Consider the following 15,751-nt stretch of genomic DNA (forward strand, 5'->3'; position numbering starts at 1 on the left):
TAAACACACACACACATCCCTAGACCCTCTGATTCAAAAAATTATTCAGTGACTAAAATGCTCAATATTCATCAGCTGTATGTCAGCTACTCCCAGATTTACTATATTTAAAAGTTTGATTTGTTATTAAAGCAAAGTCAGCCCCCTCAGACAAAAAATATTAACTCATGGGGTGGTTCAGGTGTGGGATTTTTTCCCCTCTTCTCTTTCTGTTTATATGTAGTTTAACTATTGCTCATCATCACATTGACACAATTGGGACAAGGTGTCAGCTTAAGTGGAGGAAGCAGGAGAACCTGGGATGGTGGCATAAACAGTTATCCAGATCTGGTAAGAGATGAGGCCAAAAGTGTCAGTGGGAATTTCACATCTCTACAGGCAACTCGACTGCTGTCCACAGTTTCTGACATGTACCCACCTCCCAAACAAATTACAACCCACCTACTGCCCCTTCATCATCCCTCACTCATATAACCTAGCCTATTAGTCAGTTCAGGTGTATCTCAATCGAATGCCTACCTTGTTCACCTTTACACTATTACACACACACACAGAGGTTGTTAACATCAACTGCTACCTTCTTATGCCCTCATACCTATTCCCACACAGAGTGGGGCTGCTCTAATGATAACAACTAGTATTTTATCTAAGTCTCCAGCATTCGGAATCAATTGACTAAGAGAAAAAAGCAAATTTCTAGCCCTTGCAGCAGTGGAGAAAAATCTTGAAAACATGACTGAGCCCTATCCTAAATACTCAAAAACCAGACAGCAAATACAGAGAAACATTTTTCAGTCCTAATTTAAGAAAATAATTATTTTTGAATACTTGTAGTTGGAAAATCTGCAGCTACAGTCACCATACCTATCCTCACACAGATACAGTAAGACCATCTGCTGTCTACCTTATGCTCCTTTTCCCTACAACCTGTCACCTCAGAAAATAGTCTACATAACTTTATATGAAATGTCCAATACCCAGTCATAGGAACATAGGAGTTGCCAGACTGGATCAGACCCAACATCCATCTGGTCCAGTATTCTGTCTCCAACAGTGGCCCACATCAGATGCTTCAGGAGGTGGTGCAAGAATTGCACATGTGGAAGATGTGGGATAGGCAGCCCCCGTGATAGTCTAGTTAGAGATTTGCTTCACAGTTAAACCAGATATTTAATATACTTACCACAGATTATTATATTAATAACCGGATATTCTTGAGATGCATGTAAACATCCAGTTCCTTTCTGAATCTTAAGTCCTTGCCTCAATGACTTCATATGGCAAGGAGTTCCACAGTTTTATTACATGTGATATGGATATTTATCAGTTTTGAATTTCCCCATCTTTAATTTTTAACCCTGTCATAAACAGATAGTTAAGGGTTAATGCCTCTTTTACCTGTAAAGGGTTAAGAAGCTCAGTGAACCTGGCTGAGACCTGACCAGAGGACCAATAAAGGGACAAGATACTTTCAAATCTTGGTGGAGGGAAGTCTTTGTTTGTGCTCTTTGTTTTGGGTGTTGTTCGCTATGGCTAAGAGGGACCAGACGTCAATCCAGGCTCTCCAAATCTTTCTGAATCAGTCTTTCATGTTTCAAAATTGTAAGTAACAGCCAGGCAAGGCGGATTAGTTTTCTCAACTTGGAAATATCGGTTTTTTTTGCTGAGAGGATTTTACCTCTATTTGCTGTAACTTTGAATCTAAGGCTAGAGGGGGTTCCTCTGGGCTATATGAATTTGATTACCCTGTAAAGTATTTTCCATCCTGATTTTACAGAGATGATTTTTACCTTTCTTCTTTAATTAAAAGCTTTCTTTTTAAGAACCTGATTGATTTTTCCTTGTTTTAAGATCCAAGGGGATTGGATCTGGACTCACCAAAGATTGGTGGGAGAAAGGAGGAGAGATGGTTAATTTCTCCTTGTTTTAAGATCCAAGGGGTTTGGATCTGTGTTCACCAGGGAATTGGTGAAGTCCCTCAAGGCCACCCAGGGAGGGGAGAGTTTTGGGAGGACAGGATGTGCTCCAGACACTGAAATTTCTGGATGGTGGTAGAGTAACCAGATCTAAGCTAGTAATTAAGCTTAGAAGTGTCCATGCAGGTCCCCACATTTGTACCCTAAAGTTCAGAGTGGGGAAGAAACCTTGACAAACCCTATAGTCATTATCTAGCTCATCCTTTTCCCGTGTTATTCCCATTGACCACATGCAGTCAGCCTCCCTCACCCAATCATTTACTGTCCACTCAGACAAGGAATGGTAATCTATGCATTTAGCACTTCTACTCATTTCATGTACTTGTAAGGAGCCTTTCATCATGGTATTGAAGCACTGTACATCACCAGGTGATACCACTTTGAATAATGAAGACCAGCATGAGTGTATCCCTCTGTAGCTACACGCCCTCCACAGGTTCCCACTTTGCTTCCCTGCTGGATCATTTACAAAGGCCTTTAACAGATTAAGCTCTGACTGTGCCAGAGACCATCCCATCATTTATGACCATCCACATACCAGTGCTATAAGTACAGTGGGAAAAACCCAGATTAAGATGCAGAGTGGTTTCCAAGCCAAAAAAAATCAGACTGTGTCCAATGGAAAAAAAAATCAAGACTCATTTCTCCTCCACCAGTCTTTTGGCAGAAGTTTAGGATCAAAATATCCCAATTCATGTTTAAATTGTGTCTGTAATCTGTACCAAATGACTGGCAACATTACACAGCCAAAAAACCTAACACCCAATAGGATGTTTGTACCATTTGACAACAGTATTGATTTAAGTAGTAGAAAGAGCAAATTTCCTTCACTTCTTCTACATACTCTAGTTAGGATGGAAACAAACATAATATTGAAATGAATATCCACTAGTCATTTTTGTGCTATACAGTGTACTGGGAAAGATTACAGCCTTCAACTATCACTGGATATTTTCTTTACAAGTCTTAAATTGGCATAGCTGGAGAATTGTGCTCCCAGCACTAATAGATTTTTAACTCAATATGATGTGAATTGAGCCATTATTGTTCCTGTTACTAGGAGGAGGATATGCAGGGTGGGATTTTTGCATTTCCATTTTTAATACATATGAACACACAACTACATATAATATTAAAGACATACAGGGAACCCACAAAGGTCAGTGCATTTTTACACCATGTATTGGCACACTTGACATTTTACCATGGTTTTGCATAGCAGGAAAATGAACTCATGATGCAAAACCTTGAGTGCATGAGACATATCTGTGGGGGCGTTTGTTACTGGAAGCTGTGGATGCCAGTCGGTTTGGCAGCTGAAGGGTGAGTGTAAGAGGGGAAATCAGCTTTTCATAGTAGGGGTTTCCAGAAGATTTGGCATCTGAAAGGAGGCTGAGATTGAACACAATAGGGGAGGCAGCAAGACTCAGCTGACAGTTGGAGGACGCACCACAATGGGGGGAGGGGTTGGGAGATGAGAAGAGCTGCAGGAAAATGGTTCCAACTGCAGATGATTGGAGCCTAAATCCAGGGTTTTCAGACCATGCACACAGGAAGCAGGGAGACTACATGCTGGGAGTCAGACACAGGTGGCTGAGCTGCAGCCAGAGAGGAGCAATGGACAGGAGCTTGAGGCCAGCAGGCACTGATGAATCCAGCCCAGTGGGACAACTTACACTTAATGCGACTCATGCAAGACTTGACAGGTCTGGGAATACTGTTTGACACAACAGTTCTGTACTGGATCCTTTGATCTCTGATGAAGAAATATCAAATAGGTGCTAGTACGCATTACGGATTAAATGGCTGCAAATGCTCAACGTCTTTTTTAAAAAAAAAGTGCTATATCTTTAGGGTTGTCAACTCTGAAGCTATTCCATGAGATTTCCCCCCATCCCTCCACGACGTAATGTCATTTTCTTAAAATATCCTATTAAAATCTCCCTGATTGTTTTCAATAGTCACTGGGAGATCAATAGTCACTGGGAGATCAATGACGATTCTGGGAATCCCCAGGCCAACCCTAGATGGTTGACAACCTGATATATCTTTTATATACAAGATCTCAGAAAACTAATTTTGTACAACTGATGTACAACTTAAGTGATGAGATAAATGGAAACTTACGTCTCTAGGTCACAGATTAAAATCTGGCTCAGAGTAGTAGATTTAGGTGATCGGGGAAAGGTTTGTCCTGCCTGAACCCTAAAGCAGTGACAAGGTGAAATAAAAAAAGGGTTTCATTGGACGAATAAATGAGTCTTGCTCCAGTAGAGCCTAAATGAACCTGAGCCTTATATATGGAAGGGGATACGGTTAGGAACATTGGGTAGCCCTAACCCCATAGCTGCTGATTGATGCCCAAGTTGAGAAAAAACTCTCTTGTCATTGCTTCAGCCAGAACTTCAGAGCAGCACTGCTGCTGAGAGCTATTCCAACTCCTGAAAGATGTTTAATCTTCTTTTAAATGGGGATGAATATACTACGGCACTGCCTAGAGGCCAATAAAATTCACCCTTGTTGTGCTAGGCATTGTACAAACATAGTAAGTTGTACTCCATTCAATCTAGAGTAGATCTGTGGGAATGCTCATGTCTACCATATAGAGAGGATGAACCCTTTCTGCTATGCTAGTATAAAAAAAAAAGAAACATGGACTTGGGTATGAAAATCAGTGTGAGAATTTTTTTTAGGAAAGACAATTTAGAAACCTTAAAGCTAAAGCTGAATGGTGAGTGATGAGTTAAACGTATCAAAAAAAAAATGGGCCCTTCTAACTTGTCTGTCAAATTGGCTGAATCTATCATCCTCTCTCTGTTGGATAGGTTCAGATGTTCATAGAATCATAGAAGATCAGGGTTGGATGAGGCTTCAGGAGGTTATCTAGTCCAACTCCCTGTCCAAAGCAGGACCAACCCCAACTAAATCATCCTAGCCAGGGCTTTGTCAATCCAGGCCTTAAAAACCTCTGAGGATGGAGATTCCACTACCTCCTTAGGTAACCCATTCCAGTGCTTCACCACCCTCCTAATTAAATAGTGTTTCTTAATATCCAAACTAGAATCCCCCACTGCAACTTCAGACCATTCCTTCTTGTTTGTCATCTGCCACCACTGAGAACAGCCTAGCTCCATCCTCTTCGGCAACCCCCTTCAGGTAGTTGAAGGCTGCTATCAACTCCTCCCTCACTCTTCTGCAGACTAAATAACCCCAGTTCTCTCTGCCTCTCCATATAAGTTGTGTGTCCCAGCCCCCAAATCATTTTTGTTGCCTTCCTCTGGACTCTCTCCAATTTGTCCACATCCTTTCTGTAGTGGGGGGCACAAAACTGGATGCAATACTCCGGACATGATCACACCAGCACCAAATAGTGGGGAATAATCACTTCCCTCAATCTGCTGGCAATGCTCCTACTAACACAGCCCAATATGCTGTTAGCCTTCTTGGCAAGAAGGGCACACCATTGACCCATATGCAGCTTCTGATCCACTATAATCCTCAGGTCCTTTTCTGCAGAACTGCTGCTTAGCCAGTCGGTCCCCAGCCTGTAGCAGTGCAGGACTCTGCACTTGTCAAACCTCATCATCTCTCTTTTGGCCCAATCCTCCAATTTGTTTAGGTCATTCTGGACCTTATCCCAACCCTCCAGCATATCTATCTCTCCCCCCTAGCTGAGTGCCATCTGCGAACTCGCTGAAGGTGCAACCCATCTCATCATCAAAATCATTAACAAAGATCTGGAACAAAACCGGCCCCAGGACCAGTCCCTGGGGCACTCTGCTTGATAGTGGCTGCCAACTATACGTCAAGCTGTTGATCACTACCGGTTAAGCCCGACGATCTAGCCAGCTTTCTATCCACCTTATAGTCCATTCATCCAATCCATACTTTTTTAAGCTTGCTGGCAAGACTACTGTGGGAGACTGCATCTAAAGCTTTGCTAAAGTCAAGGTATCTCACGCCCACTGATTTCCCCATGTCCAGTTGTCTCATAACAGAAGGCAATCAATTGCCAAAAAGTCAGCATAACAGCTGGCATCTTTCAGTGAAACTACAGATATGTACCCTAGCCAAGGATCTGGCCCTGTAGCTGTTGTTGAAGATAGAGTTTAAAACAAAACAAACTCTAAACACTGTCATTGGTTTTTATGCAGCTAACCAGCATAGTCCATATAATTAAATAAACGAACAAACAGACTAGTGGAAGCAAAGAAGATAATATAAATAAAACAATATTTTTAAAAACTGGTAGCATAGCATGACAATACAGCTGGAGATAGTTTCACACTAAATGAATGGATGTGGTACAAGCAATTAATTTTTTGGTTGAAGTCAATGGTAGAACTTGAGCCAGGGCTCCTGATTATCTGGCATCAAGCAAATAATGATTTTGGCATTGAAACCAGTAAAAAAGCCTCTGATCCTTAACTCAGAATGAGTTACAATGTCTGTTTATGGCCCCCAGTGTTAGAAAAAGCAGCAAATTCTCTGAGGAAAGTATCAGAGGGGTAGCCGTGTTAGTCTGGATCTGTAAAAGCAGCAAAGAATCCTGTGGCACCTTAAAGACTAACAGACGTCTTGGAGCATGAGCTTTCGTGGGTGAATACCCACTTCCTCAGATGCATGTAGTGGAAATTTCCAGGGGCAGGTATATATATGCTAGCAAGCAAGCTAGAGATAACGAGGTCAGTTCAGTCAGGGAGGATGAGGCCCTGTTCTAGCTGTTGAGGTGTGAAAACCAAGAGAGGAGAAACTGGTTCTGTAATTGGCAAGCCATTCACAGTCTTTGTTCAATCCTGAGCTGATGGTGTCAAATTTGCAGATGAACTGAAGCTCAACAGTTTCTCTTTGAAGTCTGGTCCTGAAGTTTTTTTGCTGCAGGATGGCCACCTTAAGGTCTGCTATAGTGTGGCCAGGGAGGTTGAAGTGCTCTCCTATAGGTTTTTGTATATTGCCATTCCTAATGTCTGATTTGTGTCCATTTATCCTTTTCCGTAGAGACTGTCCAGTTTGGCCGATGTACATAGCAGAGGGGCATTGCTGGCATATGATGGTGTATATTACATTGGTGGATGTGCAGGTGAATGAACCAGTGATGGTGTGGCTGATCTGGTTAGGTCCTGTGATGGTGTCGCTGGTGTAGATATGTGGGCAGAGTTGGCATCGAGGTTTGTCGTCTCTGAGGAAATAATATCTATGGGCCTTTTGATAGAGCTTATTTTTATTGGATACAATATTAAACAATCAATAATAAAAATCAATATTAAGGATCTATTTTAAATCTACAGAAGTAGTGAATGTATACTTATGCTGAACTACCACTTAACCTGGGCCAATTTCATATTGCCGCATATGGTATATGGTACTATATGCAAGAATATAATAGATGTATGGACCAGTTTAGATACAATAAGAACCAACCTCAGCTTTGCTTAGAGGTCTACATTTATCTTAATGTTTGGATAATTACATACATCTCATTTTTTCCATCTTCTGAGCTCTTGGATTCCATGTCCTATTCTATATCCCAGAGTTGAAATAGTTATTGCTTAACCAAAAAGTAGCATTCAAAGGGATACAAAACCTCATGTGTCAGAGATTAAACCAATCTCTAACCATGAGAGACTATGATGAGATTTTCCTTCTGGACAAATTATCCTATGTCTGCCTCCTGTGGCATTTTGGCAACTTCCTCTGAAGCATCAGTTGCTGGCCACTGTCAGAGACAAGATACTGGACTGAATAGATCACCATAGGAACAAAAGACTTAACATATAGGATCAATCATGCGATCAAACCCTTGTGCAGAACTCATTGGAACATTGGGGCTTTAATCTACTATTTTGTCTGCTACATTTCAGCCCATATTCAAGGCCTGATTTTCAGACCCTTTGTGAATACACAAAGCCCTAACTTTGCATGCATATATGGCTGAAGAGGATGTCATACACACAGGGCTGAATAGTCTCAAGAGTCAGAGGGGTAGCCGTGTTAGTCTGGATCTGTAAAAGCAGCAAAGAGTCCTGTGGCATATTATAGACTAACAGATGTATTGGAGCATGAGCTTTCATGGGTGAATACCCACTTTGTCGGATGCAGTCTCAAGAGGTTTGCACATGCATGCGCAGAGTAAATGTGCATTTGGCACAAAGGCAGACGTGCACATGCCCAAGGGCTAAATACGAGGCCCCAAATATTAACTTCTGAAAGTAAACTCAGTAGTAATATGCTTTGTGGAAACAGACCCATTCTTAAAGCAACAGTTATAACAGCAGGCACCACAGTACAGTAATAGTGGATGCACTTACAATGTAAGTCATCTCCCATACCAGGATCTCAATGGGCTTTGGAAACATTTCTTAAAAAAACCATTAAGCTAAAACTAAGAAAAAAAAAGCCCTAGAGTGTATACAAAGAGTGAATTTTCAACTATTTTGATGAATACAGGGCACTTACATAAAACAGTACTGGTCTGGTATTTAGTACCATGCAGGATAAATAGGAAGAAATAATTTAACTGTTCAAAATATTGGGCTCTTCATTTTATATTTGGTCAGCATTTCAAGCCACAAATGCTTCTCCTAGGAGGATAGTTTCAGTAACAAATTACACGAACAAGACAAAATCAGAATGTCACTAAATACTGGCAAGCTATTTTAGTTGTGAGAACCAAATTGCGTACCAGACACATTTAGGAAAATAAAAGATGTGCCACAAACAGTGTACATCTATGTAGCATATATTTAGAAGAGAGAGACCATCATACATCTGTCATTCAAGCCATTAAACTTAATGTTGACATATATGGTCAGTATTGCCAACCCAAAGTGTTTAAAAGTGAGTCAGACCCATGAAAATCATGAGTGACTTAAAAATAAGAAGATTTTAAAAATATATGGTGTCTTTATTTCTTGTCTGGTGTTTGAGACTTTCAGGAGTCACTTTTTCCAGCTTTTCCCCACAACCATGATAGCTAGAAACTAATTTTTAAATGAAAGTTGTGATTCTCATGAAATCACAAGACTCCAGAAGCTGCAGTTTTAAAGATAACATTAAATATCACAACACTCATCATAAAGAGTGACAATGGGCGACACTGCTAATAATCATCCCTTTGAAGCAAGGACTTTGTCCTTCCTCTCTTTAAAAGAGCCTGCTCATTCATGGTGCTGCTCCTTGAAAACCACCACAAAAATGAATGTCTCACATCTTCATGTACTCAGTCCTTCTCTTGCAGGCAGGAAGCCAGTCTGTCATAATCACTATTCCACCTGATCCCACTGAAGTCTCACTATGTGACAGTGGGAATTTGAGGACTTTTCTATGCTAAGGTTTTCCTTGGCATAACTCTGTTGGGTTGGGAGGAGGGGGATGATTTTTTGATGCAGTTATGTCAATAAAGGCCCTAGTGTGGATGCAGCCAGCCTACTCTTAGAGCTGATCAGGAATTTTTTTGATTAAGCATGTCATTAAAAACACCAATTTATCAAAGCTGAAACTTCTTGCATGAAACAGTCAGTTTAGTCTAATTTCTTGACTTGAAAAATTGTTTTGAGGTTGTCAAAACATCCTTACGTTTTGACTTTAATGAAAAAAATTGTTTTCCAGTTCAAAACAATAGTTTCATATTTAAGCTAATATAGTAAAATGGTAGAAATCAAAACAGGACATTTCAAAATTATTGAAATGAAACGTTCTGGCTGAATGTTTCCCTCTCCTCCCCCAATCCAGATTTTAGGTTTGGAAAGTTTTCATTATTTTGATTTTTGTCTCAATTGGGGATGGTAATTATTTTTGAAATCTCAATTGTGTACAGTGTGAAGACAGTTTCCCACCAGTTTATCAAGCTCTACTTGATGAGATTCATTATGCAGACAGGGTTTATTTCACTTTCCACTGGAATAAGCTGTCAAGGTGTAACTGTGTCCACGTTAGGGGAGGTGTTTGCCACTTTAACTATCCTGGCATAATTAAAATGACAACACTTATAAAAGAGTAGACAAGTCCACAATACTTGCAGATTTAAAAGGTGTAAATGGACAACGGGGATTTTGCTGGGTCACAACTGCCGTAGGTGGCATCGAAAAGTCTTCTGCAAACCCAGAAGATATCATCAAAAATTAACAGAGTTGATGGCAGCATTCGTTACCATGGATTACCACACTACACTCCCAGCCATTCAGTGTCCTTGGGGAGTTACTAGCAGCCTGGCTCCAGATCAAAACTGGTTTCCAGAGATCTCAGAATAGAATGGAAAGTCCAAGACACACATACACACATGAGAAACTCAGCCGTTTCTGGAGTCCTAGAAATTTTCTGGATTTTTCCAATGGATTCCAGGAAAGTCACAAGGTTGGAGGGCCTCACATCCTTCTTACATCATGGATTAGTGAACCCTGCTCTTTCTCCCTTCTTCCTCTCCAGCTTAATGGTTCCTTGAAAATTTTGCAATTGAGACAAAACCAATCAGACTGTTGCAAGTAGTTTTTGCCCCTTTAAAGACTGGTATTCTATGAGAGGACATTATAGTGATTCTATTGTCTTTCCCCTGAAGAGTATGAAAGTCAGCAAAGGATCTGGAGTTTTTTTTTTTTTTTAAATAGCAATCCCTACTTCAAAAAAGCAATTTGCAGTGTCACTTTCCTAAATGGGAAATCTATTTACCGCATCTATATATCTGGGCATCTCTGTAGTCATTCTCCTTGCAAGAGAAGTTTTTGGCGTTTTTTCAGGCCATGTAAAACACATGTCCTCCTCAAAGTCACATCAATGCATGTCGCATTGCTTTGAAAGCTATCCAAGCCCTTAAAAGGAAGAGATCAATCAATTATGCAGGGTAAAATTTTTAAAACTGTTCCTCTGGGATTGCAAATATTTCAAACAAGCAGGTATATTAAAGGAGCGCTCAAGCCAAATCAAAATCATTGCATTCTCAGGGAACATTCCCCCTCCACCCAAAAAAACCCAACACATAGTAAATTGGGAACCAAGATTATTGTAGGAACATTTGGCATCAAAATTATTCAATCCTTACTTGAAACACTTCCTTAGTTGCTGAAGAAAGCAGATTTATTTATGTGTATATATACATACATACATACATACACACACACACACCCCTCTACCCTGATATAACGCAACTTGATATAACATGAATTCAGGTATAACGTGGTAAAGCAGTGCTCGGGGAGGGAGGTGGGGCTGTGCACTCCAGCGGATAAAAGCAAGTTCAGTATAACACGGTTTTACCTATAACACAGCAAGATTTTTTGGCTCCTGAGGACAGCGTTATATCGGGGCAGAGGTGTGTGTGCGTTTGTGCGGGAGGGTGCACACACACACACACACACACACACACACGTATGTATTTCTCTCCTTCATCACCACTTCTTTAAAGCCAATAACGTGATATGCCAAAGGATTGGTTAAAAAAATTGCACAATTGTCTTCAGTGTGGATGCTCATCTAGCATATCACATGTCCATATTTCATTGTCAATCCCTGATTTAGGCCTAGTCCTGCTTTCCATGCACATCTCAAGCTCTCTTTTAGTTCAATGGCAGTTTTCTATATGCAAAGAGTAGAGGGGCCTTAGATTTTGATCCTCCAAACTGTTGAGCGATTTATCCTCATTCATGCCAGTAGTTAGCATTGGCAGAAATGTCAATGCGACCAATCACTGGAGTACAATCTACTTACCCAGACTACTCATATGGGCATAAGGATTTTCAGGATCATATAGGCTGCTACCTGAGCAAATCTTTATGTGCACATGGAGCACAATTCATGTCAATGCTCATTTGCATGGATTCAAGCATCTACCCACTAAGATTAGATTTGGAGGATTAGGGCTTTAGATGATAAGCTCCTTGGGTTTGAGTCCATGTCTCGGTAGTATGGTTTTCTGGAGATTTAAATTCAGATAAAAAACAGGTTTTATATAATGCTTTATATATAAAGGACATACAAATAACAAAACCCCTGCTCACTGATTTTTCATTTCACCTGGCAGGCCCACAATTAAATCTCACATACCAACTCTTGCAACTTCCAGTCCCATCCCAGCTTCAACTTAATCTCTTCCCCTGCACCCACCTACTTTTTAGATTTATGTATTTATATTTTTGAAGATGTGCCCTTCCACAAGACAAAGGGTGCATAAACGCAATTTAATAAATTGCGTGGATAGATATTCTCTACTACTTTTTTTATAAGAGCAAAAATAGATTCTGTTCCTCACAAACAACCCATACCCCTCTGACCTCATCTCACCTCACTCCCTGAAACACATACTTAAGGAAGCATATGCCTTAAAAGAAGCTTTTCACCTTTAAGTCACCTGTTCAAGTCAGGCTCACCTTAAAAGCAGTCAAAAGTCATCACCACCTAAGTGCTACTGAATAGTTTCAGTGTAATGGGTTGATAGTCTAAATTGAGTTCGCAGTGAACCAGGGACCAGATCACAAGACACCAACATCACTGCTAGCATTCTTGCAGTCAGTCTTATTCAGTTCTTATACTCTCTAACTATGAAAGAATTATCCTTTTATCAGGATAGGAATCAAGTCTAAGGGTACATATACACTATGGGATTATTCCGATTTTACATAAACTGGTCTTGTAAAACAGATTGTATAAAGTCGAGTGCACGCGGCCACACAAAGCACATTAATTCGGTAGTGTGCATCCATGGTCCAATTTCCGGAGTGTTGCACTGCAGGTAGCTATTCCGTAGCTATCCCACAGTTCCCGCAGTCTCCCCCGCCCCTTGGAATTCTGGGTTGAGATCCCGGTGCCTGATGGGGCAAAAATCATTGTTGCGGGTAGTTCTGGGTAAATGTCGTCACTCATTCCTTTCTCTGGGAAAGCAATGGCAGACAATCATTTCGCGCCCTTTTTCCCTGGATTGCCCTGACAGACGCCATAGCAAGGCAACCATGCAGCCCTTTCAGCTTTTTTTTTTTTTTTTTACTGTCACCGTATGTCTACCAGATGCCGCTGACAGAGGCGATACAGCAGCGCTACACAGCAGCATTCACTTGCTTTTGCATGATAGCAGAGACGGTTATCAGTTGTTCTGTACCGTCTGCTGCCATTGTAAATTGGCAATGAGATGACGGTTATCTGTCGTTCTGTACTGTCTGCTGCTATCATGGGTGCCCCTGGCTGAGCTTGGCTGGGGGCGCAAAGGCAAAAATGAGAATGACTCCCCGAGTCAATCCCTCCTTTATGGTATCTAAAAATAGAGTCAGTCCTGCCTAGAATATGGGGCAAGTGTACTAGAGAACCAGTGTATCAGACAGCACAGCTGCTCCATGTCAGATCCTGCAGAAATGACGAGCTGCATGCCATTCACGGGGGTTGCCCCTGCAACAACCCCACCCATTGCTTCCCTCCTCCCCAACCTTCCTGGGCTACCATGGCAGTGTCCCCTCCATTTGTGTCATGAAGTTATAAAGAATGCAGGAATAAGAAACACTGACTTGTTAGTGAGATAAAACGAGGGAGAGGCAGCCTCCAACTGCTATGACAGTCCAGGAAGGACATTAAGCGGTGTGGGGGAGAGGAGCCCAGCATCCCGCTGCTATGACTGTCCAGGCAGGACATTAAGCGGTGCGGGGGACAGGAGCCCAGCATCCCGCTGCTATGACAGTTCAGGCAGTACAGAATCTTTTCTTTACACAGGGAAGAGAGGGGGCTGATGGAGCTCAGCCCCCAGTTGCTATGATGAGGATGGTTACCAGCCGTTCTGTACCATCTACTGGGAATAACCGGGAATCATTCCTATTTTTACCCAGGTGCCCCCGGCTAGCCTCACCTGAGGCCAGCCAGGAGCACTCACGGGCTGATGACAAGGACGGCTAGCAGTCCTACTGCACCATCTGCCACTGGGAAGGGGAGAGGATCAGATAATGCTCTTCACTGCCGCAGCATCGCGTCTATCAGCAGCATTCAGTAGACATAGGGTGACATTGAAAGAAGTCAAGAAACAATTTCTTTCCCTTTTCTTTCACGGGGGGGGGAGGGAGTAAATTGTCGAGCTATACCTTGAACCACGCCGGACAATGTGTTTGAACCTACAGGCATTGGGAGCTCAGCGAAGAATGTAAATATTTTTCGGAGACTGCTGTGGACTGTGGGATAGCTGGAGTCCTCAGTACCCTCTCCTTCCCTCCATGAGCATCCATTTGATTCTTTGGCTTTCCGTTATGCTTGTCATGCAACACTGTGTAGCCTGGAGATTTTTTTCAAATGCTTTGGCATTTCGTCTTCTGTAACAGAGCTCTGATAGAACAGATTTGTCTCCCCATACAGCGATCAGATCCAGTATCTCCTGTACGGTCCATGCTGGAGCTCTTTTTGGATTTGGGACTGCATCGCCACCCGTGCTGATCAGAGCTCCACGCTGGGCAAACAGGAAATGAAATTCAAAAGTTCGCGGGGATTTTCCTGTTTACCTGGCCACTGCATCCGAGTTCAGATTGCTGTTCAGAGCGGTCACAGTGGAGCACTGTGGGATACTGCCCGGAGGCCAATACCGTCGATTTGCGGCCACACTAACCCTAATCCCATATGGTAATACCGATTTTAGCGCTACTCCTCTCATTGGGGAGGAGTACAGAAACCGATTTAAAGAGCCCTTTATATCGATATAAAGGGCCTCGTAGTGTGGACGGGTACAGCGTTAAATCGGTTTAACGCTGCTAAAATCGGTTTAAACGCATAGTGTAGACCAGGCCTAAGGCTAGTAGGAGTAGTCTGAGGAAGCATGCATTGATAGTATCCATGTCACTCTTGTTCTATGGATATCTTAACTCAGTCTCCAGGGTTGCTTTGGCATATTTCATGAAATGATCGGGGAATTTTTTTTTAAAGTTAATTTCTAAAAATCCTCTTGTAGCTTCATGCTTACTATAATTACAAATTCAGATTCTTCCACATTGCAAGCTAATCCGTCTACTTTCTCCATTAAAAAAAAACTATTAAAAACTTGCTGTTATATGATTTTATTTCTCATTTTTAATGTATACAGACTCAAAACACAGGGACATTACTTTATCCTTATCAGTCTCACTTTCATCCACATGGGTTTAAAATGGAGATAGAGTTTTACTTTTGTACATTTATATTGATGGGGTAATATTAGACATTTATCACCATGTTTGCTTCCTTTTTTATGGTTTAATATCAGCTATTTTGCTTTATGTCAAAGTTGATTGTCCCATAAGGTGAATATTGCCCTTATCTTCACCCTGCCAATATTCAGTTTATGAATCAATGAACGTTGACATTAATCTCAACAGACGTTACCATCTGGTAATTCCATGCTATACCATTTAGTGGCTCCAGTTTGTCCATTCTGCAGTTGCTCTTGTATAGCGTGAATGATGTACTTAAGTACTCAGCAGTATTCTGAGTTCAATTTAGTATCACTGGGCAGGTATGGAAGATTTGGGGAGCAAGCAAAGGGAGAGAGTCGAGCCTTTCCTGCTGCAAAACACTGAAGGGAGAAGACGGGAGGTTCAGAGCTCCTAATTCAAATCCAATGCTAAATTCCCTCTAAGCTGCATGGCCGTGCAGCAGGCTATTAAGTGCCACAGAGGCACTCAGGGCCATGGCCCCAACCTGGCCCTGCATACTGGTGCACATAACAAAATTCATTCTGCACAGGTATGAGAAAAATTAGAGGGAAAACTGGCAATGCATTTGGGGTTTATATTATGGTCACAGAGGATTTAATCCAAAACCCATAGAAATCCATTAAGTTTGGACCA

This window comes from Gopherus evgoodei, chromosome 7 (genome assembly GCF_007399415.2).
Source record: "Gopherus evgoodei ecotype Sinaloan lineage chromosome 7, rGopEvg1_v1.p, whole genome shotgun sequence".
NCBI lineage: Eukaryota > Metazoa > Chordata > Testudines > Testudinidae > Gopherus > Gopherus evgoodei.